Source organism: Lygodium microphyllum, chromosome 2 (assembly GCF_053477565.2).
Source record: "Lygodium microphyllum isolate KBCC chromosome 2, Lygodium_microphyllum_v1.1.10, whole genome shotgun sequence".
Taxonomy (NCBI): domain Eukaryota; kingdom Viridiplantae; phylum Streptophyta; class Polypodiopsida; order Schizaeales; family Lygodiaceae; genus Lygodium; species Lygodium microphyllum.
In genome coordinates, this window is record NC_141136.1 from 173,996,056 (window position 1) to 174,015,071 (window position 19,016).

Here is a 19,016-nt window from a genome sequence, read left to right on the forward strand (position 1 = left end):
GTAACAAATCATACTACTACAATCTACTTCCCTAAATCCAAAAAACCAAAAAAACTCACTTGCAAATCTCAAGTACGGGTTTGAAAAAAACCCTACTCTAATGCTTGATTCGGAGTGCACAAGCACTCAAAGCTTAAATCCGTTGGTCCCGGTAATAAAATCAAAATGTGGACCTTTGCTCATTGACTGCAAGACTCACAAACCACTTATTGCTTCAAGCGTTTCAAGCTGAATGCTATGGATACCTCTCACATAGCCGTACACGCTCTCAATCTTGCAAGTGTAGTGAGCTTACCTTGATGCCCAATTGAGTCATCTCCTCCCTCAAGCACTCTGGTAGCTCCACAATCCAAGATGCAAGCTCAAGTAAACTCAATCATCTACCTCTGAGATCCATCCTCCATTGCCGCATGCGCGAGACAAGAGAAGCGAAGAGAAGAGAAGAGAAGAGAAGAAGAGAGGAGAAGATGGAGAGCTTCTCCACCACGGTCCCTTACCCTCACTCACTCACTCCCTCAAAATCCCTATTTTAAACACAAGCACAAGCACAAGTAGGGAGAAGAAGAGAGCCACTTTAGCCACACACCAGGAATGAGCTTTTTGATTCACTTTTTGACTTTTATACATGCCATCATCCCATTGGGCACCCATCCCATTTTTTACATGACCAACTGTCTTAGCCAAAGTCTTCTTTCCTCATGTCTTCCTTCTTTTTACGGTTCCTTTACTCTTGCACTTCTATATTTAGAATTTTCATATGAGGGAGCTAGCACTCTTTTTAATAAAATGAATTACATTATGACTTGCACTTTCCTTTGCTAGAACATTATGTGCTTCTTGCTAGAATATTCAATGCACCTTGCTAGAATTATCGGTGCACCTTGCCAAAATCTTTGGTGCTCTCCTACATTTTTTATAAGCTTTCCTTCTCTTCCGCTTTTCTTGCCTGGCCAAAATGAGCTTCTATGACATGTTTATAACAATCATGTTTGCATCCACCACCTACTCAATTTGTTGATGATTCACTTTTAAGGGTACTTTAGAATATGCATTTTAATGAGAATAAATTCTTTCAGAGTTATATTGTCGTGCTTTATCTAAATCTTTATATTGATTATGCTAACATCATTTTTTGCCCTTTGACGATACTTGGAGAGCATGTTGAGTTAAGGGATAAGGGATGAGGAGTTGTAGGAGATATTCACACATATGTCTCTAGATCAAATGGCCCAATTTAGAGATATGGAAGACAAAGAGCTATCTTAGATATCATCAGGCCATTCTTTGAGATCTACTTTGGTACACTCTGATGCTTTAGTTTCCAATAGACAAGGTTGATGCTCTAGATTGGCCATGGATGGAGGGAGTGGTTATGGGGGATGCTGCAGAGATGTGGATGTTGCCACGGTCCATTCTAGAGAGGGGTGCTACTCCTCGCTCTTGTACAAGTTCTAGAGAGGGTGGCTCAAGTGGGTGTTGTGGAGGCACTGATGCAGTATCTCCATCTCATTGATCTGGTGGATGCTTATCACCTTCAGGATTTGTCACACCTGTAGGGACATCTACTCCAATGAGTCTAGGTTTTGCTCAGCCATCCATATGTGGCACTCCTATATGGGTACTACTCAGAGAAATACTACCCCCATAGTATGCCAGATACACATGGGGATCTTGGTTATGCCTAGAAGCATGGTTGTAGGTGGGAGAGGACACACCTTAGACATATCCCAATAGGATATGGATACCTTGTAGATGACAAGATAGGTATTGTGATCATGAACGATGAGAGGAGGAGGTTGATGTCTTGCATGAGACAGCTGTGCTAATAAGTATTTAGGAATAACATTGTGGACCATTGGAAGAATATACCAGAGGGGAGAAAGGACTGTATAGTGGCATCTTTGCATGAAGTGTTTCCATACTACCTACGGTTGTAGAGAGATTTTCCGCTATGTGGACGATGGAGTGTATGCATACATATATACATGTCACATAGGCAATCAAATGCACGCAAGGCACTCAAGAGTAGTGCCTCAAAGCCTGAGTGGCTAGACACAGAGGATTGGTAGAGACTTAGGGAGGAGGCTATAGATTCTCTAAGATGATGGCGATAGTAGTGGGAGGCAGCAATAGCATGATTGGAGGCAAGGGTCATGCATCATCCAGGGAGTGATGACCACATGACTTATCTAGAGGACTTTGTAAGTTTTCTTTTGGTTCTTTTCGCTTTCTTATTTTTAGTATCACTTGTACTGACAATCGTGTTTTTAACAACTGTATTCTATTTTCTTTACATCACTCCATCACAAACTGCAATCCCTCAGGTTTGGAGACTCGATATGCAGAGAGACACGGTCTCACTTACTCATCTTGATAGATTATAGGCACGTGGTGTTCCAACAAGTCAATCATCTTTCTTGTTTGTAGTCACTAGTTTTTTAAAAAATGCATTATGTATGGTGGACTAATGTCTAGTTGTTTATTTCACATTGTATATTCAATGCTCCTTTGCATTGGAATGAGCTTTTAGATGGCGAGGATTTGTAGCAGCACGTGCTTGGATTCATGGAGCGCACATCCTCTTCTTTTTTGGTCATGTAATCTATGCATGCATCTTCCATATAGTTTTCCTTATATGTACTTATCATCCTTTGTATAAAATCACATCTTGCGATAATTACATATAGATTTTCATGTTTGTTTTGGCTCTCCTCTCCCTCCATGGTTCCATGTAATATCATGAGTTGTCATCACTAGTCTTATACTAATTCTATGAGTTGTCAGTCTTGTGGATTTAAGAGGTTTTTGTACTCATCTTGACGACCATTGCATACCCAACATATAATTTATTTGCATAATATTATACATCACATGGTGCTATATGTGCTAGGCCACCTTGCTGCCCTCCATAATTTTTTTTCCTCTATATAACCATCATTGATTTCTCTGCACACATCGCTATTTTTATCATTATCTACGTCGCAAATCAATATCTACGTCCCTATAGCAATGCAAATATAGCAACGACTTTTGCAATGATTTTGTAGAGACGTTTATACCGATGCTTTTAGCAATGACTGGGGTAAATTTTTTAATGAACATTTGCATCACTTTGAACGTCAGTATGAGGCCTCTATCTTATAGTGATATATATGGATATATTGAGGATTTATTTTTTCCAAGCCTTGCATCCTTGACTTGGAAGACTCTTGACAAAGTAATAATAAAGAGTTTCAAACTCAAAATAATCAAAGACATTCAAAATGACATGAATTTTGGAAGGATCTCGAGAAGAATACACTTGTTCTGGTTTATACTTTTACATATCTTTGTAGCTTATTTTCAAACAATGAATTTACACATGATGAAGGTTTCATGGCTAAACAAAAAGTTTTGATTTGAAGATTTGGACAATGCTCTAGGACTATCCTCCAAATAAAGAGAATGTGACTGTAGTGTTAACCCTCGAAAGACCATTTTTTTTTTTTTGGAAAAGAAGAAGTGGAAGGCAGTCCCAAGGTAAGAGGAAGACGGAGGACAAAGGTGAACTCAAAAAAATCCAAAGATACAAGGTGCAAGAAAAATCCTAAATGTAGTAGGAAGTGTACAATAATAAATACACATAATAATTTAGCAAGAAGAGTTTGAGGTACCTTGTAATTCATTTATCAAAGAGCATTCCATGCAAGTTGTAAAGAATGAGAGACGTAAGCTAAGGATAATGTTAATAGGAAGGAGGAGGAAAGGGAGAAGAGGAATGACCAAAAAGGGGATGGTCATCCAAGGAGGGGATAGGGCATGTATAAAAGTCAAAAAATGAAGGAATAACCTCATTCTTGGTGTGTGGCCAAACTAGCTCTCTTCTTGCTTCTTGGTCTTGTTACCTTCTTATGCATGAAAGAGGGAGAGAGGGAGTGTGAGAGAGGGAGAGTGTGTGTGTATAAGTAAGGGACCATGGAGAAGCTCTTCTTCTCCTCTCTTCATGATCATCTTCTTCACTACTTCTTTCTTTCGTACATGGCTATGGAGGTCCTCGGGTAATTCACTATATGTATACTCTCAATATCACTTGTGCTCAAGGCATATTTATAAATATCCTTATTTTTGAATATTTCCTTAATAAAACATAATTCTTTTCTATTCAATATGTACGTAACCTCTTTATATGGGACCCTTTTATATGTAACAATAGTATTTTAAGAATCCCTTATACTGAATCCACGTGATACATACATATATTTACAGATTGGCATCCCAAGTGGAGGTCAAATCTTGGAGCTTGGAGATGGAGCTCACTTGAAGCACATCTTGGATCATGGAGCTGTCAACAAACTCGTGGGAGGATGCAACTCGATCGAATTCAAAGGTAAGCTCACTACATTTATGTCACTACAAGGGAATGGGGCAATAGCGACGGCTATTTGCGATGCAAAAAGGCGGTGTCGCTAAAAGAGTCGCTATATGCGTCGCTATTTGCGACTCTATTTGCATCACTATGAGCGTCTCTATATGCGTCGCTAATATTAGCGACGCAAATAGAGACGCTAATAGCGACGCAAATAGAGACGCATATAGCGACGCATATAGCGACACATATAGCGACGCAAATAGCGACGCAAATAGAGACGCAAATAGCGACGCATATAGCGACGTTTTTAGCGACGCCGTTCTGGGGAAAAATTTTCAAAAACCCGAGCGTAACATTCGTCGAGAGAACATTTGCGAGAAAGAATGAAAGAGAGAGCGAGAGAGCTTAAAGCTTTGCGAGAGAGAGAGAGAGAGAGAGAGAGAGAGAGAGCTCATCACCATGCTGTCGCCACTATATATGAAGAAGAAAGAGAAGTGTGCAATGGAGAAGGGAGGGAAGGTGCAAAGAGAAGGTACAAAGGGTTTCATCTTCAAGCCTTTGAGGTAAGTACATTGCCTCTTCTTGCTTTATTTTTGTGTTATCTTGTTTTCTTTTTTTGTTTTTCTTTGCAAAGAGATACATGGAAAGAGAGGGAGGGAGGAAAGAAGGGAGAAGAATGAAGGGAGAGAAAGAGAGAAAAAGGTAGAGAAAGGAAATAAAGAGAAAGAGGAAGAGAGAAATGAGAGATGAAGGGAGGGATAGAGGATGAGTGAGAGAAACAACGAGAGAGAGAGAGGGGGAAAAAACAAAGAGAGAGGAAACAAAGAATGGGAAATAGAGAGAGGGGGGGAGAAGTAGAGAGAGGGAGAGGGGAGGGGGAGAGAAATAGAGAGAGGGAGAGGGAAGGAAGAGAGGAGGAGGACGTAGAAAAGAAGGGTGAGGTAAAGAGAGGAAGGAGAGTGAAAGGAAGAGAGAGAGAGAGGGAGAAAGAGAGATAGAGAGAAAAAATAGAGAGCGAGAGAGAGGGAGAGAGAAATAGGAAAACAATGAGAGAATGAGAGAGAAGGTTAATAAATAAAAGTATAGGGAGAGGGGGGAGAGAGAGATAAAGAGAGGTGGGGTGACATTTCTTTCAATATGGGCTTCATAAAAATTTGTCAAAACCCAAGCATGGCATTTTACAGGTTTGTAAGCAAGCAAGAGAGAGAGAGAGAGAGAGAGGCCGTTCCCACTGCCACCATCCATGAAGAGGAAGGAGACAAGTGTAAAGGAGAAGGAAGGAACTCCCGAATGAGAAAAAAATGAGAGAAGTACGAAGGGATTCTTCTTCAAGCTTTGAGATAAGTGCATGATCTATTCTCTCTTTGTTTTTCTCTTTTCTTTACTTCTCTCTTCCTTTTTGTTGATGAGTGTATTGAGAGAAGAAGTGAGAGAGATTAACATGTACAAGGGAGATTGAGAGAGAGAGAGAGAGAGAGAGAGAGAGAGGTCGCTGCCACCACCAATCCACCACAAAAAGAGAGGGGACAACTGCAAAGAAGAAGGAGGGAGCCCGTGAAGGAGAAGAAGAAGAAGGAGAGAAGCGTGAAGGGATTCTTCTTCAAGCTTTGAGGTAAGTGCATTATCTATTATCTCTTTGTTTTTCTCTTTGAGATAAGTGCATTATCTATTCTCTCTTTGTTTTTCTCTTTGTTCTTCAAGCTTTGAGGTAAGTGCATTATCTCTTCTCTCTTTGTTTTTCTCTTTTCTTTACTTCTCTCTTTCCTTTTGTTGATGAAGAGTGTATAGAGAGAAGAAGTGAGAGATATCAACATGCACAAGGGAGATTGAGAGAGAGAGAGAGAGGTCGCTGCCACCACCAATCCACCACAAAAAGAGAGGGGACAACTGCAAAGAAGAAGGAGGGAACCCGTGAAGGAGAAGAAGAAGAAGGAGAGTAGCACGAAGGGATTCTTCTTCAAGCTTTGAGGTAAGTGCATTATCTATTCTCTCTTTGTTTTTCTCTTTTCTTTACTTCTCTCTTTCTTTTTGTTGATGAAGAGTGTATAGAGACAAAAAGTGAGAGAGATCAACGTGCGTAAGGAAGATTGAGAGAGAGAGAGAGAGAGAGAGAGAGAGAGAGAGAGAGGTCACTGCCACCGCCAATCCACCACAAAAATAGAGGGGACAACTGCAAAGAAGAATGAGGGAACCCGTGAAGGAGAAGAAGAAGAAGGAGAGAAGCACGAAAGGATTCTTCTTCAAGCTTTGAGGTAAATGTATTATATCTTCTCTCTTTGTTTTTCTCTTTTATTTACTTCTCTTTTTATTTTTGTTGATGAAGAGATGTATAGAGAGAAGAAGGGAGACAAATCAATACAAGGGAGATTGAGAGAGAGGGACAGAGAGAGAGAAGATGCCATTGCCACTACCATTGCCACCACATCCACTAAAAGAGAGGGGACAACTACAAAGGAGAAGCCAACCTCTGTCTCTTCTCCATCTTGCCCTCATCGAGCTTGCGTGGCAGGCACCAAGCAAGCATGTCCCCGTTTCTCGGCCATGGATAGGCCTCATGCCAAAGCCCGCCACCTGGAGTACAAGGTGGAGCCTCCTCTAGTGCAGCAACAGGTACTCCCCATAGAGCACAATGACCACTAGAGAAGAAGAGGAGATGGAAACCAGGCACGAGTGTGAGACAGCCCACCAGTAGGAAGGTAGACTGCTACAGCTATGACGATAGAAAGAAGAGCCTACATGATGTACTATGTGTACCTTCTATTACCAAGAATCTATTGTCGATTGGACAGATGGCAGAACAAAATTTGCAAGAATCTAGTGTCGGTTGGATAGATGATTTCAACTGATACACATGGCTGTACATTCGAAAGTACAAGGATGAGGTACTCCATGTCTTTAAGAAAATGGGTTTATAAAGAGAAATGTAAGTCAGATGGTTAGTTGGAAATGTATAAAGCCCGGCTCGTGACAAACGGATATGCACATCAATACAGCCTAGATTATGAGGAGACTTTCAGCTCGGTTGATAAGATGGAAATGATGAGAATATTCATTGCATTAGTGGCTTCTAAGGGCTGAAAATTATGAAAAGTGGATGTCAAAAATGCATTCATGAATGGTGACTTGCTTGAAGAGGTATATATGGAGTAGCATGAGGGTTATGTATACAACCTGAGGTGTATATGGATACTAACTAGCAACCCTGTCTATCATGCTAGATTCAAACACATAGAGATTCATTACGATTTCATCAGAGAAATGGTACTTGTAGGATAGATTGATCTACTTCATGTGAAGACACAAGACCAGGTAGCCGATATCTTTACCAAATCACTTGGTAAAGAGAAATTTGTTTGTTTCATGGATCTACTTGGAGTACAGTAACTAATCTGAGCTCAAGAAATGGAGTTTGAGAAGGGGGAGAATAAGCTGGAGTAAGCAGAAGATCAATGGGACTTATTCATACCTCAGGGTTCTGACTATAATGAAAGCTTGAAGTGAAGCTCTTCTTCTTGGGCCTAACAAGTGATAAAAAAGCTCCTTGATTAATACTTTTTTTGAATTGATTATATCTAGCTTTTGTAATCACAATCTCTTTTTCTTCTCGGGCCTAAGCAAGTGATAAAAAAGCTCCTTGCGAAATACCTTTTCGAATTAATTATATCTTGCTTTTGCAATCAAAGGATTCAATTTTTTTTAAATAATCTGATACACAATTTTTAGACATTAGACGTAGCTGACATTGGCAAATGAATTATGCAAAATATTTAGTGCATATAGCTAGAAGGGTGGCAGGGCTGTATGCCCTGCCACCTATTTTTTTCCCCCTCTGTAACCGTCGCTATTTGCGTCGCAAATTTACTCTACAACCGTCGCTATATGCGTCGCTATTTGTGTCGCTAATTGGGTTAGCGACGCAAATAGCGACGTAAATAGCGACGCATATAGCGACGAATCGATCGTGTCGCTAATAGCGACGCGAATAGCGATGACGGGGATAATTTTTTCCATGAATAATTCCGTCACTTTAAACGTCGCTATTGGGTCTATATGTTGTAGTGTGTGTGGGAGAGTGCACATGGCTATGTGAGAGGTAACTATAGTCTCTCGACTTGAAATCCTTAAAGCAATAAGGGTTTGTGGGTCTTGATGATTTTCTCACAAGAGCAACGATATTTTGATTTCATTGTCACCAACAAATTCAAGCTTGGGGGCTTGTGTGCAAAATCGACAGAGTAGGAATTTGTCTCCAAAATATCACTTAGTTTTAGGTAGAAAGTGAGGGAGTTGGAGACCATTCAATATCTCTTGTGGATTAGTTTAGGTTTAGAAAGCTTTCTGTGCATTGGTTAAAGTAAGAGGAGTGTAATTTGATGAGATTTGAGACATTAATGTTTGGGAAATAAGCAAAAGAAGGAAAAGATAAGTCTCTGTATGACCACGCAGAGGGAAACAAAGAAAGAAAGAAAAATGATTTCTAATGTTTGGGAAGGAAAATAAAGTGTAACGGGAGAAACAAAGAATAAAAAGGTGAAAAGGGGAAGGAGAGTTCATTTTCACATTATGAGATTGAGAGAGAGCTATTGAGAGAGAGACAAAGAGCTACAGGTTCAAAGGTAGCAGGACCAACAATCCCTAGAATTGCAACATTTTCAAGTGCTCTAGGTATGTTCTTAGTCTCCCTTGATATTCATTGAATGAGATTAGCACCCTCAGTGCATTAATAGGTATTGCATATGATCAATTTCATCCATTTCTTGCCATTCTATGCTTTTCTTGCATCGCTCAGATGACGATCATAGGCCTCAAACTGCCAAATTTCCATTGAGCTAAGATGTTTGAGCCACTTAAGTCCACTTGGATGTCTGATTAGGACAAGAGTCCACTCCGACCAATTACGTGGTCTCAAACGATTGAACCTCAAGCCTTGGATAGCCGACTTAGACACTCGGATGGGTACCCCTTTTTAGAGTCCAAGTTTGACCACTCAAACGGTCACTTTTCTTTAGGAGCTCACTCGGACGGCAAAATCTAGAACTCGAATGGTTGAGTTTGTCAAGAATCGCGTGGTGGGGGGACTTGCTTGAGCTGTTGCGCCAAACACACACTGTATACACAAGAGGAAGCTCACTCAAGGACACAAGAAGAGAGGTGGAGGCCAAAACATTTTCTTGCTAGTTTCTTCTTCTTCTTTCATACACTATACAATATACACAAAGTATAGATAAGATATAACATAAAGGAAAGTGGCCTACTAAGTCAAATAGTGCATAACCGACTACACTAATCGACTGGCGCTATGTCTTTGCCAGCTGTAGGTAGGTGTAACAACCTAAATATAATAAGTGATAAGTTAGTGGCCATGTGAGTATCATAATGACCACCAACGTGCTAAGTGTAGACGTGCAGACCTATCTATCCAGGTGGTCCATCATCAATGTCCGCACGTGTTGAGCTTGCCATCTCAACACTCCCCCTCAAGCTCAACTCTAGCTCTACAACTCCAAGTAAGCTTCGGAACTTTCAAAGCTTCTCTGCACCCAATGCCTTTGTAAAAATGTCAGCTATCTATTCATGTGTGCTGACATATACCAAGTCAATCTCTCCTACAAGTACCCTCTCTCTCACAAAGTGGTAGTGCACCTCAATGTGTTTTGTCCTAGCATGGAACATTGGATTCCTAGCTAGTTGTATGCTGCTCATGTTGTCACAATGAATGACAACTGGACCATCTCCCTGCACGTCCAAATCACCTAATAACTTTTGCAGCCATACCACTTCACATGTTGCCATAGCATCACCTCTATACTCAGCCTCTGTACTCGATAAAGCAACTGTAGGTTACTTTTTGCTGCTCCATGTAACTGCTGCACTACCAAGGGAAAACATGAATCCACTTGTAGATCTTCTGTCTGACATGCTACCAGCCTAATCCGCATCTGTGTATCCAAAGACTTGTACGTCATTACCTGCCTCAGAAAAAAGTCTATAATGTAAAGTGGACTTCACATACCTCAATATATGTCTAACTGCATCCAAATGAGGCTTTCTAGGCATTTGCATAAAATGACTGACAAGGCCAACATCATAGCTCAAGTCTTGGCCTTGTGATAGTCATGTAAATCAAACTCCCTACTATCCTCCTGAACATAGTAGGGTCTTTTATCTCATCTCCAACATTAGTACTCAGCTTCACATTTTGCTCCAATGGTACTAAAAGAGGCTTACATGCTGTCATGCCATACTTGGATAACATATCCAAGCCATACTGCCTTTGGGATAGCCATATAGTATCATCGCATCTGATCACCTCAATACCAAGAAAGTATCTCAGCTCACCCAAATCTTTAATCTCAAACTTCTTCTTCAAGAAGTCCTTAACTTCACCAATCACATTGTATTTATCACCTGTAATAATCAAGTCATCCACATAGATGACTATGATGACCAACCCTACATCTCCCTTTCTCACATAAAGTGAGTGATCAGCATCAGAAATACAAAATTCAATATTGACAAGATACTCTCCAATCTTGTCAGACCATGGTCTAGGTTCTTGCTTCAGTTCATAGAGTGCCTTCTTTAACCTGCACACATATGTGGGATGCTCTAAATCCTCATAACCTGTTGGTTGCTCCATATACACTTCTTCTTGCAATTCACTATGCAAGAAGGCATTCTTAACATCCATTTGCTACAAACTCCAACCTTTGGCGGGCCACTGCCAATGCAATCACACACCTAATAGTTGCCATCCTAGCAACTAGACTAAATATCTCTTCATAATCTATGCCATATATTTGAGCATAGCCTTTTGCAACCAGCCTAGCCTTATACCTGCTAAACTGAACCATCAGCATTATGCTTGACTTCGTAAACCCACTTACAACCAATAGCTTTCTTACCCTTAGGTAAGGGTACCAAATCCCAAGTCATATTGGCTTCTAATACAGCCATCTCCTCATCCATTACTGCATCCCAATGAGCATGACCAACAGCATCTTGAAAACAAGTGGGCTCAACATCCTCAACTAGTTTCACCATATAAACATAATGGTGAGTTGCATAACCTTCAAAACCAAATCTTTTAATAGGATATTTGACCCTGCTAGATCTGCGTACCACCGGATCACTCAATGGAGCCTTTACATTACTATGAGCTCTCTGTACACCTGGTATCCTGACTGAAGGAATACCAAGCTCATCATCCAAACTCTCTCAGCCACTAGAATCTCTGTCAAATCCCAAATGACTGGTAGATGCATCATTACCATCCAACACTTTCTTCTTTCCTTTGTCCTTCCCTATAGTACTTATAGATCCACTTGAAGATGTGGGGCTACTCCTTAGTCTCCCAGACTAAGGGCTCACTGTAGGTGTAGTATCAGATGATGTTTTTAGTCCACTAAGACTCCGTGATTCTTGTTTATCTTTTTGCACATAGCTGTCCTGATCATTATCATCATCCAAAACATCACCAAAAGGTGTATACAAACTTCCCATCTCATCAAAGATAACATCCCTACTCACTCTGAACTCACCTTTGATAGGGTTATAACAGTGATACCCTTTCTGCTCTAAAGAGTATCCAATAAAAACACATTTTTCTATCTTTGGATCAAGGTTCTTCCGTAGCTCATCTGGCACATGAACATATGCAACACAACCAAATACCTTCAAGTGCGATACATCAGGCTTCTTGCCAGTAAAGCATTCTTCAGGAGTCATCCCATGAACTCCAGCTGTGGAAGTTCTATTCATAATGTAGACAGTAGTATGGACAACCTCAGACCAAAAATGTTTCAGCATATTCTTTTCAGCCATTAATGCCCGTGCAACTTCTGCAATATGCATGTGTTTTCTTTCTGCAACACCATTTTGCTGTGGGGTATACCTGCAAGTAAATTGCCTCTTTATCCCATGAGTTCTCAAGAAGCCACTGAACTCATTAGAGAGGTACTCTCCCCCTCCATCTGATCTCAAGCACTTTACTTTTAAGCCTATTGCTATTTCAACAGCTTCCTTAAAAGATTTGAAGTGCTCAAACACACCACTTTTTTCCTTCATAAAGTATACCCATAACTTCCTTGAATAGTCATCAATAAATGTGACAAAGTATTTGCTACCACTAAGAGATACATTCTGTGTAGGCCCCCAAACATCAGTATGCACTACATCAAGTATTTTTCTACTCACTTCTCTGTCATGTGAGAAGGATTATCTTGCTTGCTACCAAACTAGCATGCTTCACAGACTTTATGCAATTCTACAACTATAAAAGAAGGCAACCTTGTAACTAATCCTCTGGACTGCATTAATTTCAGCCTTTACACATTTGCATGTCTAGTACATTTATGCCATATTTCAATATCTACAACTACTCCTTTTTCTTTAGCATACATAGCAGCATCCATTGCAGGAATTCTAGCATCTAAGGTGAACATTCGGTCAACTCTACTTCCTTTTGCGACTAACCTGCACTTATCATTAAAGTCTTCTACAAAAAAACATTTTGCATTGAATCGGATCTGCAATCCCTGCTCTACCATTTGGCCAACAAATACTAGATTCTTTGTAATTGATGGCACATGTAATACATTTGCTAAGACTCTTTTTCTGGCCATCATACAAGGACAAGGGAACCTTTCCAATGTGTGAAATTGGGTGGCATGAATCATCACCCGTTTACACATAACCTAGGTTTTGGAAGTCCTACATCTCTCCAAACCATTCAACATGACTGGTCATATGATTAGATGCACTTGAGTGGACATACCATACATCATCATGTGTCCCCTTTCCTGTAACTGCATTCATCATATGCTGCATAACAAACAAACGCTCATTTTTGTCTTCATTCTATCGTGAAGACGATGCACAGTTTCATTGCTGCAATTTACCACTGCGAATATCATCCTTCTTTGCATAGCAATGGGCTACAATATGGCTTGTTTTGCCACAATAATGGCAAACAATAGTAGAATTTCCAGAGCCTCTATTTTGCCATCCACCTCTTCCTCTAGAGCTCTCTCTGCCTCTAAAGTTTCCTTTGCCTCCAAAAACCTGCATTTCACCAAACTGTTGATTGAACCTATTTTGATGGTTATCGCCAGCACATCCCATACCATGGCCTCTCGAAGAGGATCTACCACGTCCTCTTCCTAAACTTGAGTAAAATGCTTAAACCTGTTCACCATTTTTTTCAGAAGAGTCACCCTGCATAGTGATCTCTTCAGTAATCATGAGAGAGATCAACTCATCAAAATCTGGAAATGGCTTCCGTACATATACTGAAGTAACAAATGATTTCCATGCCTTCTCATTGTTAAGGCCACTCAAAGTGGATGAAACCAAATCATCATCATTCGGCATTGCATCAATCATTGCTAAAGCATTTGTAATGCTCCTCACCTTCAACACATACTCATTGACAGTCATTTTTCCTTTCTTCAAGGCATTCAACTCTTGCTTGAGTTGAATCTTTCATGCCTTTGTATTTACTAAAAACATGCTCTCAAAAATTGTCCAATCTGCATATGAAGTTTTTGCATTCCTGATATATCCCAACATACTATTATCAATGATTGCAGATAGCCAATACATCACCTTTTTGTCTTTCACATTCCACTCTTTCCATGTTTTTAACTCATCTGTGTTGGAGGGATACCCAGCTCTGTCTCCTTTTCTTCATCTAAAACAAATTCATAAAGGGCCTTTCCAATGAGGAAGTTTGTCACACAGAACTTCCATGAAGGATAGTTGTTATTGTTGAGCTTCTCAATAATGGGATTTCCACTATTTTTTGCCATTATCATAAACAAGGATACAACACAACAAGCTAGTCTTTTGCAATCTTTCACAACACGTGCACAACACTACACCAAGCAACCTTTTTCACTGATTGCCCAATAGTACATGTAATCTGCAACGTGTTTGCAGATAAACCTTATGTTTTCTTCCTGCAAACACCTCAAAAATTAGAGATTCAAAATCTGTAACCTGTGCACCCACTTTCAGTCAAAAAAACCGAAATCATAGTGTACCCTGAAACTGTTGTCCGCAACCTTTAGCGGCTCTAAAACGGGGCCTGAAACAGTCTCAGACGCCCAAAATAACTACGGGAACCATGTCAAGAATCGCGTAGTGGGGGGACTTGCTTGAGCTGGTGCGCCAAACACACATTGTATACACAAGAGGAAGCTCACTCAAGAACACAAGAAGAGAGATGGAGGCCAAAACGTTTTCTTGCTATTTTCTTCTTCTTCTTTCACACACTATACAATGTACATAAAGTATAGATAAGATACAATATAAATGAAAGTGGCCTACTAAGTCAAACAGTGCATAACCGACTACACTAATTGACTGGCGCTATGTCTTTGCCAGCTGTAGGTAGGTGTAACAACTTAAATATAATAAGTGATAAGGTAGTGGCCATGTGAGTATCATAATGACCACCAATGTGCTAAGTGTAGATGTGTGAACCCATCTAGCTAGGTGGTCCATCATCAATGTCTGCACATGTTGAGCTTGCCATCTCAACAGAGTTTGGGACTTAGATGAGTTATCCAAAACTCTAATTTTGACCATTTTTTGCTACTCTAAGACCTATTAGGGATTAGAGTTACTTATCTAGCAACCTAGGTTGAGATGTAGACTAGCAGATGAGACCATAGAGCTGTTTGTACTCAAAACTTTAACCTAGCAGTCCAAGACTAAATGAAATAACTAACCACTAGCCACTTATTCATGATAGAGACCTAAGTTGATCATCTTGGTTGAACATACATCAAATCACCTATGAAGACCGTTAACCCCAACACGAAGAAAGCAAAAAGAAGTGGAAAAGACGTAGGGCAAAGGCGGAAAAAGGTAGCCCAACTGAAGAAAGAAAAGGAGAAAAGGCCAAAAGCGCAAGGGCAACCTTAAAAGTCCAAGGCAAAGGCAAAAGGGGAAAGGCGCGTTTTAAAATAAAAAGGCGCACCCTGAAATCTTGTAAAAGAGTGCCGGGCTCTCACCCGTGCAATTTGTAAATGTAGACGAGCGGTGGAAAGGAAGCTAGGAAGATAGAAGGACAATGGGAAAAATGGCCTAGGCTATGGCCGACCATGTAAAAAGGGAAAAAGGGGATGACCGCCCAAAAGGGATTTAGGGTTTTGTATATAAAGTTGAAAAGTGAATGATAAGCTCATTCTTGTGTGTGGCCAAAAGTAGCTCTCCTCTTCTTCTTCTTCTTCTTATTCTTGCTTGCTTGAGCTTGTGCTTGAGAGAGGGAGTGTGAGAGTGTGAGGGAGTGAGTGTGTGAGGGTGAGGGACCGAGGAGGAGAAGCTCTCCATCTTCTCCTCTCTTATTCTCTTCTCTTCTCTTCTCTTCTCTTGCTCGTGGCAATGGAGCTTGGGGCGTGGAGCTTGAGGATGGAGCTTGCTTGAAGCTTGCACTTGGATCGTGGAGCTACCGGAGTGCGCGGGAGAGGAGGTAACTCGAACGGCACGGAGGTAAGCTCACTACACCCATAGATATGGATGGCGCGTCGGCTATGTGAGAGGTAGCCATTAGTGCTCGGCTTGGAACGCTTGAAACAATAAGCGGTCTGAGGGTCTTGGCGGTTGAGTGAAAACTCCCACATTTTGGTTCCGTTGCCGGGACCAACGGATTTAAGCCTTGAGCGCTTGCGCGCTTCGAATCGAGCATCAAAGTAAGGGGTTTCCCCCGAATCGGTGCTTGAGGTAGATAGGTAGGAAGCAAGGGGGTTGAAGATGGTATTTGATCCCCTTGGCAAGTAGGTTTGTTGCCTTCTGAGATTTATGTTGCGGAATGGAGTAGTATAGGTATTTATTTTGTGATTTGGATGCATTTAGGGTAGGAAAAAACAAAGAAAAATAAGAAAAAAACAGGCAAATAGTAGGATTTTCTGTTGATGTATAACAGGCTAAAACAGGGAAACAGGGGACCAGATTCAAGTTTCTGGGTTGAATGGGGACAGGGAACTAGCTGTGAGGTTCTGCAGTGCTGGGAAAGGACCTTAAGAGGCATGGGAGGCCAGGACAGACCTCAGTTCCTTGGTTTGCCTTGTGAGAGAGAGAGAGAGAGAGAGAGAGAGAACTTCTGGTTCACAGGGCGAGGAAGCGCTGCCCCGATTTCTAGGCGCTGGTGATTCGTGCTGCTCCAGGTGAGTCTGGTGTTTTCCAACAAGTGCCTGATCAGATCTAGAAAGTCTGTGGTGATTTTGTGTACCAGGCAGTGAGGAGGGGACAAACGTGCGAGAATCGCGTCCGCAGCCGACGCACTCGGACCAACTCACTGTGGTCCGATTCCCAGAATCGGACCACCCGAGTTCGGGAGTCAGACCCATCTGATTCCCAGAATCGGACCGGCCCGATCGGACGTGCCACGTGACGCTCAGACCAATCTGTCCGACTCGGACACTCGGACGAGTCCGTAATCGGACCACTCGCAATCGGACCAGGCCGTCCGAGTCCCAGAATCGGACCAAACAGAATCGGACCAGATCAGAATCGGACCACCCTGTCCGATCCGATTCCCAAAATCGGACCACTTGAAAATCGGACCACTTTTGATCCGATCCTAGAATCGAACGCGACCAAAATTAGACCACTGGTCCGATTGGACCCACCCAAAATCGGACTCCTGAAAATCGAACATCTGAGAATCGGACATCTGAGAATCGGACAAAAAACTGTCAAAATCGGACACATGCCTAGAACACAAATTTTGATACATCTAAACCACGAGATTGACCCCTAAGGCTACGTAGAGCTGAAGGCATATCACAGATCCATAACCGGGCTAAATTTAGAGCACGTAGTTCAAAATTTGGCTATAAACGGTCCTCCAAATTGCATATGGCGTCTACCGTAACGGCCCTGTGGGCTGGGGGGGACTACCCCCCCGGACCCCCGCAGAGGGGGCTCTGCCCCCTCCGCACCTCCCCCATAGTAGGTTGGAGAGAAAACGTGCGCCGTGACAGGTCCTCCAAATGGGACCTTAGTGAAATAATGGCTCTACACGAGCATGGATTCTCACGTGCAAAAGAGCAGCCAAAAGCCCATACCCGAACAGAGACAAACAGAGACCCTAGAACCTCAACGGGCCAATCCAGTCATCAAGGGCAAAAAGGCCACACCATGAGAACACAAAGACATTGTATTCATACCATGTCTAGTCAAAGCGAAATGCAACATCAGCAAGCTACAAATGCGAAGATGACTAGACATGACACTCTTGACGAGAGATGTACCTTGAATAGTACTGTACTAACGATCCAAGACAGCAATGGAGAATCCACATCTGGTCGTGCAGTCGAGAACTCAAGGGCATCTGTCAGAAGGCTTAAATTTACAAGCCAGGACCCGGAAGATGAAGACATAGTACCACCTGCTTATCTTAGGGTCAAACTCACCGCGAAAAGAGAGCATACTATCGATGCTCTGATCAATGAAGGAGCAGATTTTAACATCTTGACCTATGAATCATGGACCCTACTAGGCCAACCAGAGCTCACACCGACTAGTGCAACTCTTAGCCCTTATGGGGGACACCCACAAGCACTCATGGGGAAGTGCAAAATCCTTGCGACAATTGAAACAGAAAGCTTGCCTATCCTATTTCATGTCCCTCCAAAAAGTGCTAGCTGCAGGAAAGAAACCCTCCTAGGAAGACCCTTCAAAAGGGCGACCAAGTGTGAGGCTGACTATGTAGCACAGAGGATACACCTGACACTATCGGGTGTGAGGATAGTCACCACCTTTAGCAAGGGTGACCTCATCGAACCTCAAGGGAAAGGCAAGGAAGGTGATGACATAACAGTCAAGCCTACAAATGAGGGCAAGGACTTGTTGGAAGAGCTGATACAAGCACAGGTCGAACAACGAGAACCAGTGAGTGAGGCCATGCCGGAAATAAGAAGGTCAAGAGACAAGGCCAAGGACAGGGTTTGGACTCACAAATATCGTAGAAGACTATGAAAGAAGCCCAAGCCTTATAGGCAAAGGCATCGATGGAGAGCTAGCACAACACCGCGGTGGATATCCAAAGCGTTGCTTCATGCTCAAGGGTATTATGCAGGCAACCAATGGATTTGGGTACCAAAACCCCCTGCTAAACTGCCTCTATCAGCTGAAGGCCAGAATGCATCAAAAGCATGGCACAGGAGGAAATCTAAGAGAGACTCTAGGTCTCAAGGCAAGAAACCAGACATGATTGTTCGAAGGAAAGAGCCCCAACCTAGCATGCTAAATAGACAGATGTCATACGTAGCCATTGAGTAGGCACAAAAATCATTAGTGCCCAAGGAGCCTTTGCTTTCCCAAGGGGAGAGCAAGCATCATAGGCACAACATTGCTCAAGGCAAGGCTGATCACTCAACAAAGCAAATGGCACAATCGTCTAGTAACCTCGAGCAGATCATTCAGCGAGTGCCAAGTCCACCTAAGAGTCCTTGATCTCCTACGCCCTCTTCTCCCAACCAGACACAGGAAGCACCACAGTAGTTGTCAAGGGCGACTACTCAATTCCAATCTCTACCTCCATCTAAGCTTCCAACCGTCAAAGAGGTGGGACATGATGCCATCTATACCTCTCGACCCAAGGATATGCCTGAGCCACCTAATGAGACTAGATCAGCTCATGTTCGATCTACACAAATGA